Source organism: Rhinolophus sinicus, linkage group LG04 (genome assembly GCF_036562045.2).
Source record: "Rhinolophus sinicus isolate RSC01 linkage group LG04, ASM3656204v1, whole genome shotgun sequence".
NCBI classification, from domain to species: Eukaryota; Metazoa; Chordata; class Mammalia; order Chiroptera; family Rhinolophidae; genus Rhinolophus; species Rhinolophus sinicus.
In genome coordinates, this window is record NC_133754.1 from 6,993,437 (window position 1) to 7,014,973 (window position 21,537).

Here is a 21,537-nt window from a genome sequence, read left to right on the forward strand (position 1 = left end):
CAAACCTAGAACCATGGCAGAGGGCACTCACTCCTGAATTTTGGTCAATGACATTGGCGGGGCTTTATTTCATGCAATATGGGTTTCATAGAACCGTATGTTTCACATGAAACTTGTAGGGACCTGGAAACTTGAGGGCATTTTCCTTAAATCACCAGACCCCCAACGTCATAAACGTATTTTCCATCATAAAATATAATTGTGAGGAACAGTATAGCCTGTTTATCTGAAACACATTGTTTGTTTGTGTGGCAATCTAAGCTCCCCATCACTGCATTGGCATAATGAGTTTAGCTGTTTTCGTCTTAGGGTATTGTTTAGAAGGAAAAGTTAATACAGTCTGTTTGTATTAATCGCAAATTCCATTTTGTATTTCTTTGATATGCTTTCTTTGATGTGAAGGAAAAGACTAAATCTCTTTAAAAGGCAAAAAAAGATCAATGAGTCTGTTTAGCATGAGTACAATCTCAAGGAATTAGTAAGATGCACAAGACGGGAAAGCTAGTGTTCTGTGTTTGGGGCTGCTTTGCTTGTTTAAGGACTTGAATTTCAACTCGGGTGGCTTCGCAGGCATGTAAGAAGTTCTCACCCTGAGACTGTAGAACATTTTGCAACTATCTTGTTGGATTTACTAGGTTACTGAAAAGCAAGTTAGATAAAATACCAACTAGACTTTTCTAGAAGCATGAGCCAAAGATCCAAAGTACTACAGCTTCCCCCTTGTTCCCTATGTTCTCGTGCGAAATAATTTTGTTTTCCCCAGATGGCTTCAGTGATGATTCTAGAGCAGGGCAACTTGATCCTTCAGTAGCCAGGAAAGCAGAGCCTCAGAGTTTCTCACCTCTGCCAGCTGGAGAAGAAAGGACTCCATCCACAAGCCAAGCTGCCTGCCGCATTTGCGTACACAGTTACAGCACTGCAGCCAGCGTGCTCTGATGTGTACACCTCCCTTCATGCAACAGGAGTCCCAGAAAACCTGTGTCTAATTCACATTTTCATAGATCAATAGAGGATTTCTCACTGATTTAAATTATAATTTCAGAGCTATTTTATCTGAAATTTAATTTAGATTGATCTCCAGTTGGCACTAGCTTTAACTTTCTGCCCTGCAGGCTTTCTGTCCAGAAGTGAAGGCTATGTAAATGAATGCAGTGGTTTCGGAACCAGTGGCAAGTTCTGTTATAAAGCAAATAACCATCGCTTGCTTTGTATACAACCATGCGTTTGTGCCTCAAGCATCTGTGGAGCTCCTGCTCACCACCAGGCACCTAGGGCAGAACATGAATAAGGCTTGATGTCCGCACCTGGGGCGTTTTCGTTCTCCTGGGGAAGACCCAGCAGAGCTGTGGCTCTAGCTCCATGTCATTTGTGACAGGAGGCCCACGTGTGCTCTGCCTGGGAGTGCGGAGAGGACAACCTAACTCGTCCAGGACATCCAGCGACAGTGTCCAGGATTTGTCAGAAGAGGAGGAATTAGCGCGTGAAGCAGGGGATGGGGGCCTACAGGACATGTAGGCAGAGGGGACAGAACAGGTGGAGGCACAGCAGCAGGCAGTCGGCGGACATCAGGAGTACCTGTGGGCAGTGCTGTCCCCACACTTGCCATGTGATGGCGAATCGTTGGAGTTGCAGGACTGTCACAGCGGAGTGGCTGACACATGAACTCCAGCCAGCCAGCCTGGGATCATGTCTTGGGTGCGATTTGAGGCAAGTCCCCTTGGCCTCTCTGTGCATGAGTGTCCTCACCTATAACATGGGGGTTATAATGATATCATCTCCCACATAAGGTCGTGGTGAGAGTGTCATCAAGGAACAGGGCCTAGCATGTGGTAAATATTCTGTAAGTATTTGTTAAATAAAAAATGTGAGACCGGGAGGGTCAGGGCAGTGGCTGTTCATGAAAGACACTCAAATGATGAATGAAAAAAAAAAAAAATCCCAGAAATGTTCCTAATGAAAAGCTGACTAACACTCTAACTTTCAAAGCGAGAAGAAAAGATGTAGAGTGGCAGTTCTCTAACTCGACAGTGAATAAGAATTGCCTGGGGAGCTCATTAAAATGCGATTCTTCGCCCCGCCCTTCACAGATCCAATGCTTAGATCTTGGCTGAGATCCAGGAATATGCATTTAAAAATTCACCAGTAGTGATGAATTACAGAGCTGTACACCCGAAACCTATGTAACTTTACTAACAATTGTCACCCCAATAAACTTTAATTAAAATAAAAAAACCAAACTCACCAATAGTGATTTTTAAGCAGAGGGTCCCAGAATCTTTTGGAGGCACTTCCTATGTGTTTGCCCCTTTGGAGTATGTGAGTCACAGGGACTCAGAAGGCCTGTTCTGGTCCCAGCTGTGTCACTTCGGGTTCTGTGACCTCGATAAGTCGATTGAAGCTGGGAACATCCATTATATGGGAATAATATCATCGCACTGCTGTGAAGATGAAATGAGATGTGTATCTGAAAAGCATTAGTGAACCGGCCATTTTTAAGTGGGCTTATTAGTAGAAATGAGGGTGCTTCCTGGCAGACAGGAAGTCTCAGTCCTGATGACAAGGCTAGTTTAGGATTGCGGAGGGTGAGGGTGATCCACGCTGCACTTCTGGCCACTTTTCTCCAGAGAATCACCTACTCCTTCGATGGCATCTTGATTGATTACCCGGCTAAGATTCCAGTGCTCAGCAGACGCAAGTAAAGGGAGGTGTTGCTTTATAAGGCAAACCGTCCCATTATCAGGCAGCGCTGGTTGTCAGGAAGTTGTGCAGATTAAGGCAACATGGGCTCCCCAGTAGAGTTCTGCATATCGTTTTAGACAGGATGGAAGTGTTCTGAGAGCAGGCTGTTTGCATTGAGTGAGACCAGAACCTCAACTTGGGCGCGGGAAGCACAGAGGAGGTGGCCAGCGGGGCACCGTGCACTGTCTCCCCCCCACCCGCCCCGCTGTTTAAGTTAACATTCCCTCTCAACTGAGGGCTTTCGCTATGGCTACAAGTTCAAATACCAAGGTGAAAAGAGAAGGGAGGATTTAGAGAGAAATAAAGGATCAGAGAAGGCCTTTTATAATTTATTAAGATGAACATATATTTGACACCAGATAGAAACATTCTCCTAAAATGTCGTTGCTCCTGGTTTAGGAAATTAAGAGCTACCCCTCGGAACTGAATGTGATGGAACAAAATATTTAGGACTAAAAACAAAACAAACTTTGGATTGGAAATTTAGGAGATATAAAACTGTTTTGAAGGTATTTTATTCCAAAATTGCCTCTTTGTCTCTGGAGATGAATCTGAGGTAGATTTTATGGCTCTAATCAACCCCCAAGGATAAAAGCTAATTATTACTCTCCTCTCACTGCCCAATACACATACAAATGTGTGGATAAATGTGTCTGAATGTAAACAAGCATTGCATTGATATATGCATTTCCTAGTTAAAGATTTTGGTGTTTCCTATGAAAACATTTAATTATTTACATAATAAGTTAACGGAAAATTGTACTGTTGAAATCCTTAATTTTTCCTGAAAACTATCATTTTTCAAACTATGTGATCAATAGCTAAGGCAGAGCTTTGACCTGAAGGTAAAGAAGGACTTGGGATTTTTCTCTTTTTTTATTTATTGATTTTAAATGTATTCGTTACGTTTGTGTTATTTTCCCTTTATTATAATAAGTCTTATAAAGAAAATGTAGATCAGAGGTAGAGATGTCGTCATGTTTGACCTATCATTTAAAAAGCTCTCCAAAATTTCCTGGTGGAGTAAATAGGCAGTTGCTTGTGTTTAGTTATAGACAATTCTTTGAGTTGTAAGGTGAGGTTTATGTTAAGAATAATGGAATAATATTCATATTGGTTCGGGGTGTGTTCTCAGACTTAGCCTTTCCAGTATTTATTAAAATGATAAATGACCAGAGAAGAGGGATCAAGGGCAAAGGATGAATCTCAGGAAAATAGGAATAATCCCAACCTAGGCCCATCTCCCCTGTCCTATTTCTTTTTTCTTTTTCTTTTTTTTTTTTTTTTTTTTTTTAAGGAGGGTGCAGCTCACAGTGGCCCATGCGGGGATCGAACCGGCAACCTTGGTGTTCTTAGCACCACACCCTAATCAACTGAGCTAACCGGCTACCCCATCCAGTACTATTTCTTGCCACTTCTCTCCTTGTCTACACACCAGCCCTTCCTTCTCTGAGTTTTTAATGTTCCTCACCCTCCCTTCCCCTAGTTATTTAATTATGCTGTTTCTTCTGGCTCCTAACTCCCTTCATTTTTTTTCCTTTCTGCGCCAGTATAACTTATTCTCAAGGCCTCAGGATAAATGCTGTTCTTTCAGGACTCTTTTATGATCGATCTCTCTATTCCCCACCTAGCATGCTGGTCTTGGTTTACCCCAGCACCGAGCACAAATTAGGATTAGTATTATTCCTCTTACTTTGAGTCTCCCCAGCTGGGCTATAAACCCCATGATGCCTGAAACTCTGTCTTATTCATCATTATGTCTCTGGCAGTCGGGGCAAGGCTTGACACACCTTAGGTACTAGACAAATAATAGTTGTTAAGAAAAGGATAATGGATGGATGGATGGATGGATGGATGGATGGATGGATGGATAGAATGCTCAGAAAGAATGGCAGATGCCCTATGAATCAGTATCTCATTAATAGCAATTTGAGCTGGAAATTTGTTCTTCTTTGGTTCATATAATAAATACAGGTTGATTGATTTTTTTTAAGTGCCACACAAAAATGCGAGGGACAGGCATCAAGGAAAATGCGAACATCCCGATATGAAGCTGATAATATCACTATTATTTCCTTGGCCAGAACTAGGGTTGGGGGCGGGGCTGCACTGGATTTGGAAGCGCTCTAAAAATATATTTCTAACATTTAATTTTTTTTATCGCAAATGGTTTTCTTTATTATGTGGTATGTTAGATGTCTCTAGAACAGTCCTGGCAAGTCTTTCAGTCAATTACATGCTCATTGGCAAAGTGTTTCAAAATATTTTGGTAAACTTTGGAGCTGTCTGCCATTCGGCAGTTCATATGACATTTCCATGTCAGTGTGTTGCTTTTTTATTGCATTTTGTTCACTCATCACTTGAGTGCTTCTTGCCAGCTTTTGTTCTCAGGATGGAATAGGTTTGAATTTGGGGATGAAAATACGCAAAATGGTATGAGAGCCTCAAACAGTGTTGTATATTCAGAAGTGTATAGTACAGTCAGAAGGAAAGCCTTAGAATTAGCTTTCTGGGTTCTGTTACTCTGACAGGATTTTTGTGGAATTGTTTGTAACAGTTTAAATCTGAACAGCTATTTTTAGAACTCAACCTGATCTTATAAAAAAATAAATCATACTTCTGTATGAACATTGCATATGCATAAGTAATATACAAAATATAAACACACACAGACACACACACTTCTAAGTTTTACACTGGGATAATGGCATGATCATCTATGGAAAGGAAATTTCTGGTGATTTCCGCTTGGATCTCTTAGGATGAATCTATAAGATCATTACAGTTTGAAGCAGCAGTGGCTGGTAACAGTTTTGCCACTACGAGGAGGTGAAATGATGCAGACCAGTGGTCTGACATTTCCCAAAGCACCATCAAAGAACAAAGAAGAATCAGTGCAATGGCAGATTGATTTATGCTTTATTTGGGGAATTTTAGAATTTCTTGGGCAAACTACTTTTTTTCCCCAGGAGAACCTCTTGACCTAATTCAGTACATTGTAACTGAAAGATCTTACTCACAACTCAGAATATGGTTCAGAACTGGTATGGTGTTTCATTTTACTTTTAAAGTTTCCAGAAAATTCCACATCAGTCTGATGTGTTTACATTGAAGTAAACTGACACCTGGATTTCAATACCAATGAAGCAAAGAGTCAATATAAATATATTGCACAAATTCTATCATTCGAACAATAATCATAAGCTAAGCTCTTAAGAATGAAACTGCAATCTGAAAATATGTCAGCTTCCCCACAACAATATTCCTCAAGCAGATCTCACTAACAATTAAAACTGTTTTGCCTCTAAAGAAGCTCGTCACGTCCAAGTCACTTTAAAAGGTCTTCATGAGAGAGGGAACACAGTTAGCAGTGTGCTTTGAAAACCACACAGAATGGATGGAGCCCCTGAAGCTGATGCCTCTGTGATGAAATGCCTCAGCTAACATCCATATTTTATCCAAAACCTATAACTTACTGAGCTGGAGCTCCACTGGGCTCCTTAAGAAGCTAAGTATGTAGAAGAATAGTGCATCAAGTTGAAACTTCAGGAATCCGGGACTATAAAATCTATCCTTAAAATTGTATGGCATTAGTAAAAAAAAAAAAAAAAAGAAAAGAAAATCACAGTCTGGATGTGACTGAATTTCCTTATATGTTTTCTGCATCCTGTCATAAAAGAGTAGTAGTGTCAGTTCTTATCAACGTTCTGTGTACCAGCCTCTGTTTCAGGGAGTTATGAGAGAGTTATGTATAGTAGCCCATTAAATTCTCACAACATCCCCATAAGTTAGGCACTATGATCCCCCAATTTACAGATGAGCAAACTAAGCGTAAAAAGGTGAAATAAGTTGCCCAAGGTCACACAGCCAGAAAGTCAGGCTTAGAGGCGGAATTGGAACCGAGGCAGCCTGGTTGCAGAGTTCATACTCTGAACACCTGTGTCATGGTGCCCCTCACCTGCAGGTGGGTCTAATTACACAGGCTGTGCTGTTCCCAATGCAGGGAATGGCTCTGCCAGAGCCCTTAGGAGCTGGGCCCAGCAGGAGGGTAGGACCAGGAGGAACCACAAGGAGAACTAACACCTCAGAATGTTTTAGAATTTGCAAAGCACTTTCACTCGAACTTGCTCCTTCCCTCTATACACTTAAATGATACATTTACGGAATACTTACATATGCCAGACACTCTTCTAAGTGAAGCAACATGGTAGTAAATGAGACAACATCCTTGCTTTCGTGGAACTTACCTACTTAAAAGGGTTGCATAGTAATTATACTGTTAATGACAACCATTGCTGTGTGTGAATGCATCAGAAACAAGAGTGCAGGTTGGCCAGACAGCAAAATCTTGTCCTTTTCTGATTCTATTGAGTTGGTGCAAAAGTAATTGCAGTTTTTGCAATTATTTTTAACCTTTTAAACTGTAATTACGTTTGCACCAACCTATTAAAAGGCTTGTGAAAGTTTACCTGGCATGACCTGGGAGGGTCCTTAAGCTCTGCTTTTATTCACAGCAAGTGATCCTATTGCATTTAGAGATTATTGTGGGGACAGAGTCCCAGAGCGCAGTTTCCAGGCTCTCGGCCTCACGTGGAAAGGTGCTGGCTCTGGTAGTAGATGGCCATCAGCTGTGACTAGTTGGCCATCAGCTGTTACTGGTTAGCCATTAGTCACTGATAGAACTGCCGTGGCTAAGCTAGCAAGTGCGGACTGCAGTTAGCAAGGGGGGTCGGTTGGTTGGCAGAGAGGTGGACAGTGGGTTGTGGATCGTGTGGCTCCTGCTTCCTGTGTCTCCAACCCAGCCGCCAGCGAGACTACAGTGGTGTGACTCCCCTACCTATGGCTCCGTTGTTGTTCCTTTTTGGCCTCACCATGTCCTGCGTTCTTGTATAGGGAGCAGGAGCTGAGACCCTGCATGACAATTATTTACTGCTTTTGGTTGTTATTCTATTGCAAAAACATTTTGGTGACTTCCTTCTCTCTCCCTCCCCTTTTCCCCCTCCTGCTCTCCCTCCCCTTCCCCCTTCCTCCTTGCTCTTCCCCCCACCATGCCCCCTCTCCCTGTCTCCATCTCCATCTCTATATCCAGACAAAGTCTTCCCATAATGACTTGAAGTCTGTTACTACTTGTGAACCTTTCTAAGCCTTAATTTTTGTTAAAAACATATATGTACATGTTGGGTAAGACTTACCCAACCCTGAGAATATGTATCTGGAAACTTTGCAGCAGCTGGAAAATTCTCATTTCAGGAAGGGAGGGGGGCTGTGTTTTTTTCTTTATGAAAAGAAAGCCAACATTCATTTTTGAAGCTCCTATAAGATGGGAAGTATTTAAAGTCTGCTGTTTTATTTCAGATGTTGGTCTATATCGAATGACATTAGAAAAACACTTCATTTGAAATGTTTAAACACAGAGCAAAGAAATTTTGAAGAGGAATGAGAATACCATCCACAGTCTTTCTTATTTTGACATTTGTCTCCACTTCATTTTTACTTTTTCCACATCTGTGTCACAGAGTAGTTATTATATCCAGAAGATTCAGCTTCGTGCCACACCAGGTACATCCCAGTTGTAGGGACAGAGTCCCAGAGAGCAGTTTCCAGGCTCTCGGCCTCATGTGGAAAGGTGCTGGCTCGGGTAGTGGATGGCCGTCAGCTGTGATTGGATGGCCATCAGTTGTAACCCTTGAGCCATTGGCCACTAATATAACTGCCGTGGCTATGCTAGCAGCAAATGGAGGGCTAGAAGGAAGATGATGGCTGGCAAGCGCGGATTGCAGCTAGCAAGGCATTGGTTGGTTGGCAGAGTAGAGGACGGCAGGTTGCGGATCGTGTGGCTCCTGCTTCCTGTGTCTCCAACCCAGCCACCAGCGAGAATATAGTAGTGTGACTCTCCTATCTGTGGCTCCATGGGTGTTCCTTTTTGTCCTCACCATGTCCTGTGTTCTTATGTGGGGAGCGGGGCCAGAGACCCCGCAGGACACCCTGCATGACACAAGTGACATAAATTCTGTGGTGTCCCGGCGTGCCTGAAGTCATTTGAGTTGTTTCATGTGATGGTGGAGGTATTGTGTCCTAGAAATGAAAGTTGTGATGTGGCTCACAGATCCTGAATCTGATGGGCAGTTTGTCATACTGCTTATTGGAAATTATAGATGAAATAAGTGACAAATTCAGGATATTTCAGGAGGGCTCCAATTTAAGCAGTCTTCCATTGCTGCATTCGTGAGCAAAAGAGACCACTCTTCCCCTTTCTCTGATAGGAGTTAGGGACCTTCATGGAGAGTCAGGAAGAACAGGCATTTACTCACCTCATATTTTTCACAAATACTCGTATTTTAAACACAATTTTTTTCTTTTTTAATTTCTTTAACACTTAATATCCTTGAAGTAGGCTAATTTGTCATGGATTCTACAATGTTTCTGTGATAATGTCTGCCACAGGATAGGATTTGTAGAAGCATTTCTATTTGAGACTTTAAAATGCAGTATTTTAATTCCTGAAATACCAACAGGACCTTATTTAAATGCCATGGGCTATCCTATGAAACACATAGTCTATTTGGATGATTTCCAAATAGATATTTTTTAAATGTTAATAAGGATTTCACATTTATTTTTCTACCAATAAAATACACATATATTCTTTTTTAAATTGAAAAATACAACAGGCTTCTAATGAAAGGCTGTAGTTCTGGATCTCATCCCCAGATTTAATGAGCACAGAAAAGCTTATAATTTTTTTGATATTTCTGTGTTTATACTTGTATTAGTGACTTTATAGCTCTACATAGATTTATAGTATTGGTCGAATGAAGTATATGTGTATGTGTTTGTGTGTGTATAATTACCATTTCTTGACTCATCAACCTCAAACATTACCTCTTGACTTATGACAGCTTATTTGTACTACTGCCTCCCCACTCCCAATGTACTCACATTTTTCGTTCTTGTTTCCTATGTACCTTTAAATAACACACTTATTCTTGTATCTGTCTTATTAACTATAGACAGAATCTGATGATTTCTTACTTTGTAAGATGAAAATCTTACCCTTTGCATAACTTCTTCCTTTTAAACCTTCATTGGTGCTTTTAATCATATGTTAGTTAGTAAGGCTGATATTATTTATATTTGATTTTTAGCCATATTAAGACTTTAGTGTTTGTCTTAGGTTGATTCTAAAGATTATAAGTCAATAAAAAAGTATTATGAATATGTAATTGTCAGTCACTGCTGATCAAAGTAGTATACTATAATTACGTTGACTTATCTGTATAGCTTTTTGTATTTCCTAGAGTTTCTAATTGCTTTTATTTTTCTTTGACTCATCTGCCTTTATGGCATGGCATCCTTATGTACCTTCAGCTTCTCAGGAGGTACGTAGAATGAAGCCTTTGTAATTCCTTCTTTTCTTGGGTACCTCTCTCTATCCCAGGCTGGAGCAGCTGCTGTCTAGACATCTTGCCTGGCATCGATCATCCCTGGATCCATGTCTCAGCTTAATTCCATATGCTGCTGAAGCATAGCCTTAGGAAGCTTCAAATGGGACATGTAGGAAGAGGTTAATATTCTGAATTTCTACATATTTAAAAATGCCTTGATTAATGTTTTAGCTAGATCAAGAATTGTAAGTTAAAAATAATTTTCCCTAGGAGTTTATGAGACATTGCCCTACTTTTGGCATCCAATATTTGCTGATAAGAAATCTGATTCTTATCCCCTTTTCCTCCCCTCAGATTTTAGAAACTTATTTTTAGGATTTCTTACTAAAGCATCTGGTTATGGTTCTTTTCTTGAGGTGCCCTTTTGATGGGCATCTTAATGGGCCCTTTCATTCTGAAAACTCATGACCTTTAGTTGTGGGAATTCTTTTAAATGATTTCTTTGATATTCCTTTTCTGTTTTTCTGCTTTGGGATTTCTTTAGAAATCTTAGTTGGGCCCTCTGGTTGAATTCTATGCATCATTTCTTCTGTGTTTTCCATTTCTCTTTCAATGTTTTGTTTAACTTTGGGGGGGGACTTATTCAAAACTATTTTCTTGCCATATATCGATTTTTTTAAAAAAAATTTGAGTATTATACTTTTAATCTTCTAATATTCTTTTTTATTCTCTGATTGTTCCTTTTTTTGTTTGTTTGTTTGTTTTTTTTTGTAGAATCCTGTTCTTGTATTTTAGAGTTTTTAAAGTCCTCGTCTGTTTCCCATGTTATTCAGATTTCCTCAGAGGTCATTTTTATTTACCTGTTTGCTCATAGATATTTATGTTTATATTTACCACTTTCTTTAAAGTCTGTCAATAGTCGTTATCCGAATATACGTAAGAATGCAAATTTGCCTGGGAACTCTGTGTCATCAGCGATTATAGCCGAGCAACCCTTTTACAGTGTTGGTCAGAAATCTGGTGGTTTCCCAACAGGCTTCTCCAAGATTCTGCATTTTTTGATCATCCCCCCTTCTTACACGTATCCATGTTACAGCTTTATCCATCTTCTGTTCAATTCTATCATCTAGAATCTTGCCACACTGTTTCATCCATTCCCATTTTCTTTGGTTTTATAGATTTATGACCATTTGTCTTCTTGACTTTAATATTAGTAGGAACCTGAGAAGGCGTGGGATAAACTGATGTGATCAGTTTGCCATCTTGAGCTGGATACATCTGGAACCACTACAAATCTCATGTCTTTTTACAGATGCCTGAGAAGTTAAGATGTGAAATAATGTGCTACTACCTCACTAAAGATAGTTATGTTTCTTTTACTTATTTATTTGCTAAGAGAGGCAGTAGCGTCTCCATTATTTTTGAAGTAAGAGTGGTTATGTATGTTAACCTTTGTTATTTGCTTCTTTTATAGTACCCTGTGTCTTCTTGGAAATAATTGTTATGGATATTACTAATAGCCATAACATTACTAATAAATTATAATGTTAGTAATGAATTGCTTTTGTGTAGGTCACTTTATAAAATTTGTTTATATTTAATTATAAATCCAAACCAGTCTAGACTATATCTCACAAAAAGGAGCATAAGTTCAGTTATTAATATAAATATAAGGAGCACAGACTTCCAATGAATCCAAACTTAAAGTGTGGAATGATACAACAACTTCTCACTTAGAAATGATTTTATACAGAGGGTGCCAAAAAATGTATACACATTTTAAGAAAGGAAAAATTGTATTAAAATTGTAATGCAATGAATGACACTAGCATTCATTTGATTTATGCCACCTTTTGAGCGAACATCATACTACATTGCTACCATAACTCAACTCAACTTTGAAAAGTAATACATAGATAACATCACTTAAAATGTGTACTTTTTTTTGGCCCTCCAATATTTACCAAAGAGTTACAATGACATTATAGAGAGTTCCTATATACCCTTCCCCCAGCTTCCCTAATGGTACCTGTGGTACCATCGTTACCTAACTGTGGTACATTGATCAAAACTGAGAAATTTATGTCGGTACAGTACAATTAGCTACACTCCATGCTTTATCTAGACTTCACCTGGTTTTCAATTCTTTTTATTTTCCTGTTCCAGGATGCAAACTAGGATATCACAATGATTGTGTCCCCTTAGTTTCCATTTTTAATTTGTGATAGTATCATAGTTGTTCTTGTGTTTCTCATGAGAGTTTTGAAGAGTACTAGTCAGATAGTTTGTAGAATAAGCCTCAATTTTTTTCCTGATGTTTTGTTATGGCTGAATAAGGGTTTTTGATCTTAGAAAAGAATACCACAGAAAAAGTATCTTTTTCATCATATAAAAGGCATCTGATATCAACGTTACTTTTATGGATTATGTGAACCTTGATTACTTGATTAAGGTAATATCTGCTAAGTTGATTCACAGTTACTATTTTCTCTTTCTATATCACATTCATTTCAAGCAATTCACTAGGTCTAACATAGTCAAGGGGAGAGAAATGAAGTTACATCACCTGGAGGGAAGCGTATCAAAGAATTTTGTATGTATATTAAAACTACCAGAGTAATTAAATATTTTAGGGGAGTACTTTGAGGCTATTTAACTCTTCCTCTTTAAATTTTTGCCCACTAATTTTAATATTCATCTTTGGATCTTGCCTGTAGCAATTACTACTGAGCATTCTAATAATTTTGTATTTCCCTCCTTCCTTTTACATTTTCTGCTTGAAATTCTGTAAGGAAGACACATTTCTTCTTTCCCATTTATTTATTTATTCAATCATTTATTTATACCCTTATGGACTTGTGGATATTTATTTTTTTATTCTTTGAGTTTTATGATCTAATACTGTCTTGTTTCTCAAATTGTTTCAGTTCTAGCCATTGGGAGCTCTTTTCTGTCAGTTCCCGTACCTTTTGACATGCCCGATCTTAGTTTGTATTTTTATCATTATTATCAACACTTCCATGCTTCCTGGCACTGTAAGATGTTCTAGGCTCATCCACAATAGGTGGTTAAACTAACCCACAGAGTGGACAAATCAATAATCTCATAAGTATTTATTCAATGCTAAATGACTATGCTAGATGCTATGGGAACAGTGAAGTTTAAGGTATAATTTCTGCCTTCAAAGATCCCATATTCTGTTTTCAGAGATAAAAATGCAGCAGTGAAAGATAATGAATAACACAAGGCAGTAGAAGATTAACTTAGTAAGGGCTGGAGAAGCTCGCAGAAGAGGAAAACATATCATTTGGCTAAATGTGTCAGGAAAGGAGACCCAGAGAGATGGATATAGCTTAGTCAAGTGAGTTGAAAGGAAAAGACTTAAGTGCATGAATTGTTATTATAGGGCATGAGAAGCAATAAGAGACAAAGAAAATCATCTTAAGTGAAATGGACAAATGTCTTGTTTAGTAAGATAAGATCAACTAAAACGGATACAAGAAGGAATAGAAAATAGGAATAACTCTATATTTGTTAAATTAATTGAATATATAGTTGAAAGCTGTCCCACAAATAAAATTCCAGGTCCAGGTGGTATCATTAGTAAATTCCTTCAAACATTTAAGGAAGAAGTACTAATCTTAAGCAAATACAGAAAATAAGAGTTCAGAACCACACTTCTCAAGTCATTTTATGAGATCTCCGTAACTTTAATACCAAGTTATGATAAGGGAGCCATAAATAAAGAAAAAATTACACATTGATATCCCTCGGACTACAGATACAAAAATATTTAACCCATAATCAGGAATAGAATACAGTGATATATAAAAATAATGATACATCATGACCAAATTGAATTTATTCCAGGTATACAAGTATGCTTTAACATTCAAAAATGAGTCCACATTAACGAAATAAAGGATAACAATTATATGATTATCTCAGTAGACCCAGAAACAGCATTTGACAAAATCGAGTACCTAATAATGATAAAACCTCACAGCAAAACTAGAAATAAAAAGGATCTTCCTTAATCTGGTAAAGATCATCCATGAAAAACCTACAACTAACATTACTGAGGCCATGAATGTTTTCTTCTGCATCAGAAAGATGGCATGGGTGTCCACTCACACTCATTTCATTTAACATTGTACTGGAGGTCCTAACCAAAGCAATGGGATTAACTAGTAAAATAAATTGTAAAGGGTTACAGATTGGAAAGGACAAAGTAATTCAATTCTCTCTGTTTGTAAATGGCATGATTTAGTATCTAGAAAATCGTAAGGAATCTCAAAAGATCTATGTGAATTTAGCAAAAATCTGTTGAAATTATCAAGACCTCAGAATACAAGGTCAATATAAAATATCATTTGTATACATCAAGAAACAATTGGAAAATGAAATGAAAAACAATGCTGTTGATTGACAATGCTGTTAAAATCATAAGATAATAATAAAAAATTGAATAAAGAAGTATAACACCTGTGCACTGAAAATTATTTTTAAAATTCTGATAAAAATTAAAGAATTAGGACCTAAATAAATGGAGAAATATATACCATATTCTAGAATGGAAGAATCAGTATTGTTAAGATGTTGTTTTTTCCCAAAATAATGTATAGATTAAATATGGTCCCAAAAGTGTGGGGTTTTTTTGTTTTGTTTTGTTTGGTAGAAATTGACAAATTAGTTCTAAAATTTATATGGAAATACAAAGATTTATAAAAATCAAACTTTTTTTCTCTTTTATTGAGTCAAACGTTTTTGAAAAAAGAATAACAATATTGGGGGACTCTCAATATTCCCTGATTTCAAGACTTACTATAAACGCATCAATAATGAAGACACTGTGATATGATATCGCACACCCTGTGATTTAAATTTGAGGCTAAGTTTAAAAATGGTGTTTCTAGATCTTGCCAAGTTTCATTAAAATCCGTGGTGTCATTTTGCATTATGGTTGAATAGAAGTGGATCCGGTGGGATATCGCATCTTTCTTAGTAGCAATACATTTTCTTGTTATCATTCCGTGTCTGTGTTATGGTAGATACCTACTTTCACACCAAGTCCTAGAAAATCATGTCTAATTTCATGGACCTACTTTTTTCTAATGGGGCTCCTTTTCTAGCTTTTCAGTTATCATCAGAGGATCTGTAAACACCCAGTCATTTGTGCCTGTTTGGCTGTGATGGATCTTGAGTGTTACCTTCCTCACTGAAGCCTTCTTGATCCCATCATCCCAGCGGAGAGGGTGTCCAACTTGCTGAAGCTTCAGAGCAGCCTTTGCCTCCCCAGCGTCCTCATGCTCGGTATACAGCACCACCACGGCTTCCTAACATTTGAGTCCTTAGTACGTGCCGCTGGTTGTACCAAGCACTTTACATCTGTGATCTTACTTACTATTAAGCTCACAACAACCTGTGCCGGAAGTGTATCATGGCTGCACTGTGCCCACGAAGAAGCTGGGGTTAGAGTTTAAGTACCTTTCCCCAGGTCGTGCAGCTAGTAAGTGGTGAAGCAGGAACTGCCCGCACCCTCCACCCTGGCAGTCTGGTCCAGACTCCGTTCTTTAAAATACTTGCATATTAGTATCACCTTCTTATCAATTTTGACATCCTAATAGTATCCCCCTCCAAGGCAATAAGATGCTTCAGGGAAAGACAATCTTGCTTATTTCAGTATTCCTGGAATTTTCTGATTTATTGATTGACTCATAAGTGTGCAATAAATAGTGGCTGAGTGAATACTTGAACATTGCCATTGGGATTTTATGGGAAAAGAAGTCTACAAGTTAGAGATATAACCTGAAACTTTGCTTTATGTAGTATCAAAAAAACAGAATGCTAGTATATGAGATTTTAAGAAGAGTTTCTAGCTATTTTGTATTCCTGTCATTTAGGTTAGATTCTACAGTCCAAATACCTTTTTTTGTCCATTCTTTGTCAAGCTTTGTTTTCCTTCTTTTATACAAAGATAAACTTTTTCCCCCATGTAATAATCCCAGGCTACAGGCCTGCAGAACTCTGAAAATGCTCTCAATGGTTTTCCCCTGTTTGTTTATTCATGACTTAAGCTTTCAGTACCAAAAAGAAAAGAAAAATTTTAAAAAGTTATGTGTGACCTTCCTACTCCATCATTCCCTAGTTCCCCCAATGCAGTGTGGATGTGAGCTAAAAGTTCCAAGGCTCAGACAGACGTCTATGGCATTAAAAGCTAGAACTTCAAGGGAAATTGTCAGGTGGTTAATTGGTGGTCTGTGACCTTGAAACAGGAGTGGATGCTGGGGCAGCTGGTGGAGGGTAAGCTGTGGGGCCATCTGTGTTGGCACTGGACCAACTGAAATATGTAGATATTGAACCAAAAACAGAATAAAAATCTAGACCGAGCCTTGCTCAGTCACTCTCAGCTGTTCAGATGGATTAGCCATGACAAGATAGTGACATCACTCCGTGGTACCCACAGAAGCTGTGGGTTCCTTTTCTCATTGCATCAGGAAAACGCTCAGGAAAAGGCAGCGTTCTCTTTCACCAGAAGTGAAGGAACGTGGGGTATACGAAGGGACCAGAGGAAGACAAGACGTGTGCGTAGCTATCCTGGATGGAACTCAGCACACAAACCTGCCTCATGACACATGGGAGCTGCTGGGTTTCCAGTGAGTTCTCTCTTTGCATAAGGAGGAAAGGCAGGGGAAAAAGTGTGCCGCTTAAAGCTGAGTGTCTGTATTTCTGTGGAGCCTGACTGAATCAGACAGTATTTGATATAACACTGAAGCAAATGAAGAAAGAACACTTCTTTTTTAATTCAGTAATATTTCAATTAATTTAATATATTGTAGCATTATCTGTTCTCTTGTCAACTTCGTGAAATGTTTTTTCTAAATCACATAGGCCATGGAGTAAAATGAAGGAAAGAGCCAGACACAAGGCCCCTGGGCTTTCATAGACCCATTCTAAGCCTGAGTGTGCTTTACTCTTCTCATCTGTAAAATGGGGCCACAACGCTCCAATTGCAGGGCCGTTCTGCAGACTGAAGTGCCCCGTAGATGAAGCCCCTTGCACAGAGCCTTGAAGCTAGTGGAAATATTCCACAACACTTGTGTTGCTGCCCTCAGACACACACCCCACCCCCAGTTCTTCAATCCTGGCCGTTTAGATAAGAGGGAAAGCGGAGTTCGCTTAGTTTAATGAAATACTCCTGACCTTTAGAGATTCCTAAATACAGTGCTGAAAGTTTACTGTTCCCCACCCTGCCATTTATGAATAAGGAGATTTTGGGGGTACAAAATTAACAGGCATTAATACCATTATTTTAATAATAGCGGTTCATGCTAATAATAGCACTTTCTGACCACGGTGGCTGAGACTGGCCGTAATGGTACTTTGGACATATCCTAAAGGTGTGCTTTTCTTTTCTTCCAGAAGCACTTGGCATATCAAAGCCTTACCGTCTTCCATGAGACTTCCTTTGTGAACAGCTTCCCTTTAAAAGACTTTTGTGAATATATTGCTTCAGTCAAGTCCTCAAAGAACGTGTTTGTCTTCTGATCTGCTGGTGATCTTAAGGTTTGTGTTAATTTTTTTCACTTGTCTCACTAATTATTAATTTTGAGAGATATTTTTAAAATGGACAATAGTATACTCTATGGCAATAAAAACCCTGGAAGGAGATTACGCAGAGAATGTAATCCTTTGATTTCATTGGGAGATGGGCATAAATGAAAAGAAATTTGATACGCTGCTTCTCATACTTATTATTGTATGCTCTGTGGGATGTTACAAGGATATTAGAAATAAAATATCGCCCACATTGGCTTAAAACAAATTTTATTTCTGTATTCATAAATTCTAATTGAACAGATTCAATTAATTATACTGTATGTCGACATGTATCAGATTTCGTTAACTGTGTTCAATTAGTTAAGACCTTGTGGATGAATTATATTTTGAAACACTGAAAAGCAAAACTGTATTTGTCGATAACTAGTGTTATCATTATGACATTTTTCAAATAATAAAGTCTTGGTGGCCAGAATGTTTTAATTTAATTCTACCAAGGGCTACTAACCCTACAATTTATAATGGTAGAACAAGGTGGTGATTGTTTTGTTTAACATGTGTATATTAACAGCTTGAAAATTTATTAACAGTACTATTGCATACTCAAGGGAAAAGCTTGCTAGCCAACAGAGTTGGAAGTACATGTTTTGCTGTTGAGATAGTACAAGTAAAACACTTTTATTTTGAAAGTGGTTTCTGGCAAAGACCTACCCAAAGGATAAATTCTATCCATGCATCTTTCATGGATGGAAAAATAAACAGGAGAGAGGGTACACCTTGGTATACTGAGTGGACGGAAACTAAACGAAGAGCAAGGGAGAAGGGACACAGTACATCCCTAGAATGACACGTCGTTGCCCACAAGCATTTATTTCATTTGGTAGGACTTTTATTCTGTTCATGGAGACAGATATTTTCTCTCCTAAGAGTCCTTTGCTGTTTCTGTTTTCGTTTGTTTGTTTGTTTTTTAAATTTTATTTCTACTGAGAAATCAAAGTCGATTGTACTGCAGTGTGGGGCTAGATTCCAGTTTTCCCACCGCATCCTTCTTTGTTGGGCCTTGAGATTGACTCACTTTGAAGTGTGAGGCAGGCAGGAAGGATTAGGGGAGATGGTGGGTGGGAAGTTGTGCCTTCATCTTCAACTCAATTCTGTCAGTTTGGTAGAATATTGTAGTGCGTAGACACCTAATACACATATCCATAAAAACAGACGTGCTGGAAAGGCCTTGAAAACTTACCTAACTATTCCTCCCGAGTCTACAAATAAGACCCCACTTGAACTTTTCTGACACCAGTGAGAATCTATTTATTTTCCAACCTTCATACTCAGGTACCCACCTTCCTTTTGAGACCAAATATAGATGCTCCTTTCTTAGAAACCTTATTGTCAAGAAATCCTAAGTAATTCCTAACCTCCTAGCATGGCACTTTATTTCTTCTTCCTGTAAAGAGAGAATTTTGTTGGTTAGAATCCCCCTGTATCATCATAAACTTGAATCATCCTTTTTCTCTTCAGGAGAGATAAATGCATTTTTGTGAACTTTTCCTATAAAACTCTATAATCCAAAAATGTCTTTATTCTCACAGCTCTTTTCCAAGTCTCTTAAATTCTCTACATTCCACTTAAGCTTAAGAGTTCAGACTTTTTTTCCACAGCCTCTCCAATACTTGTAATTACTTGTCTTGTTGATAACAGACATTCTTAACAGTTGTGAGGTGGTATCTCATTGTAGTTTTTATTTGCATTTCCCTAATAGCTAGTGACTTTGAGCATCTTTGCACGTATCTGTTGGCCGTTTGTATGTCTTCTTAGGAGAAGTATCTATTCAGGTCCTCTGCCCACTTGTTAATTGGATTGTTTGTTTTTGTTTTTGTTGTTCAGTTGTGTGAGTTCTGTTTATATTGTACATATTAGCCCCTTATCAAAAGTGTTGTTTGCAGATGTCTCCTCCCATTTTGTTGATTGCCTCCTTGTTTCTTTAATGGTTTCTTTTGCTGTGCTGTTTAGTTTGAACCATATGATTTCACTTTTTTTGTGGGATATAAAACTGAAAACAATAAACAAGACAAACAAACAAAAACTCATGGACACAGACAACAGTTTAATGGTTACCAGAGGGTGGGGGGTGGTAGATGAAGGAAAAGGGTGTCAAATATATGGTGATGGAAGGACAACTGAGTCTATAACACACACAATGTGATATATAGATGATGTATTACAGAACTGTACATTTGAGACCTATATAATTGTATTAACCAATGTCACCTGCGATAAATTAAAAAAAAAAAAAAAGAGTCCAGACTGGTTGAAGGGACATTAAAAATCATCTATTGGTGTTTCTCAGTGAGGCCACTATTGACACTTATGATGCAAGGTTGTCCCATGGATTTTAGAACAGTTAGCAGCCTTGGTTCCGGGAACCAAAGACCAATAGCTTCCCCAGGCCCCTCGCCCCCATTGCATTTCCCTGCAGGGGAGGACCAGGGCTGCCCTGAGTATAACCTTCTCACTTAGAGTTCAAAATACTGAAATGGGCAGTTGAGTTAAGGGTGAGCTGGGCCGAGACCGTAGTTTTTAGCTTTGCGTACCATTCTCTTCCATGCCGTTACATCTCTATTCTGGGCTTATGTGTGTTTTTCAGCTGTTTAGAAACACTGATATGCACATGATGTTTTTTTTTGGAGAGCCAGGCTTTCTAGTTTGGTGCTTAAAGGAGGTCAGTGTTGTTTGATAGAGGTACGTGGATGTGGGAAAGATAATACCAGAACTCAGTGCAGGAAAATGTCAGAGAGAGGACAACTCTGGAGATTTGGGAAAAAGACAGGCCCCAGGCCCCAGAGAAAATGGTGGGGCTGATGTTGTAAAGGTGCCAGCTCAGTCACTGAGAGACGGAAGGGTAGAAAATCTGAAAGCTGAGAGAAAACTGAAAAAGGTAAGTAACAAAGGAAGGCTTTTTCATTTGCTTTTCACCATGTGGCCCAGTTTCAGGTCTCTGCTCCATGGCACAGAATTTTGGGGATCAGTTTGTGGAGAGCTCTTATGGACCTTGACGGTAGCCAGTATCCCTGGCCGCCCCCCTCCACCCCACCGCCCTCCATCAGGCTTGCTGTCTTCCTCACTTTGCCCCCATTCTGTTCTTCATGCATGCAGAGAATAGGAAGTGACTTGATGACTTTTATTTCTCTGGAGGCTTCCAAAGTGTGAAGTAAAGTTTTATAAATTAAAAGGAAAGGACTTAAAAACAATTCAGCTTCAGGACGTTTCTCCCCCAAAAGCTTTGTTAAGGCTCTTGAGACATTTACCGTTATACACGGAGTCCAAGGCAAAACAAATTCTCATTCACTATTATTTTGTCTGAATTTAACATAAGAATTCATTGAATTCCCTGGTACAAAGGTTACTTACTAACAAAATGAGAAGAATTCATGACTTAAAGATAACATTCTAAGAAGGGGTATTTCGGTTGTTATGGTGGATTACACTTAGTATCTGCCTTACCTTCCAGAAAATACACACAGTAGGTACAGAGTTGAAAATGAGAACTGAATTAAAGGACTCTTTGCTTTGTTGTCTAGTCAAATGAAGAATCCTACATAAGATTTATCATCTATAAAAAGGCTGCATTTATGGAGATAGAAATAATAACATCAAAGCATCCCCTTTTATTGGATTATTTGATTATTTAAAGCATTGTGGCTAAATTCCTGAGCCAGATTATTTAAACATGGTGATTTTCCTGTTCTGTCTTTTTTTGTGCACAGGACACCAAATTATATTTGACTTCTCAGACTTTCTCATTTCCTGTAATGCACTACTAGTCCTATAAACATGGAAGAATAAATATCAGCTT

General features: G+C 38.6%; 1 protein-coding gene across 4 annotated transcripts in view; it reads left to right on the forward strand.

The window, feature by feature from the left end:
• Positions 1–21,537, forward strand: part of ENOX1 (ecto-NOX disulfide-thiol exchanger 1) — a 511,619-nt gene that overhangs the window by 239,409 nt on the left and 250,673 nt on the right. For all 4 annotated transcript variants that reach the window (XM_019749803.2, XM_074329326.1, XM_074329327.1 and 1 more), the window contains one exon: positions 17,547–17,690. The gene's annotated coding sequence lies outside the window, so the exon portion shown is untranslated. The remainder of the gene's footprint in view (positions 1–17,546; positions 17,691–21,537) is intronic.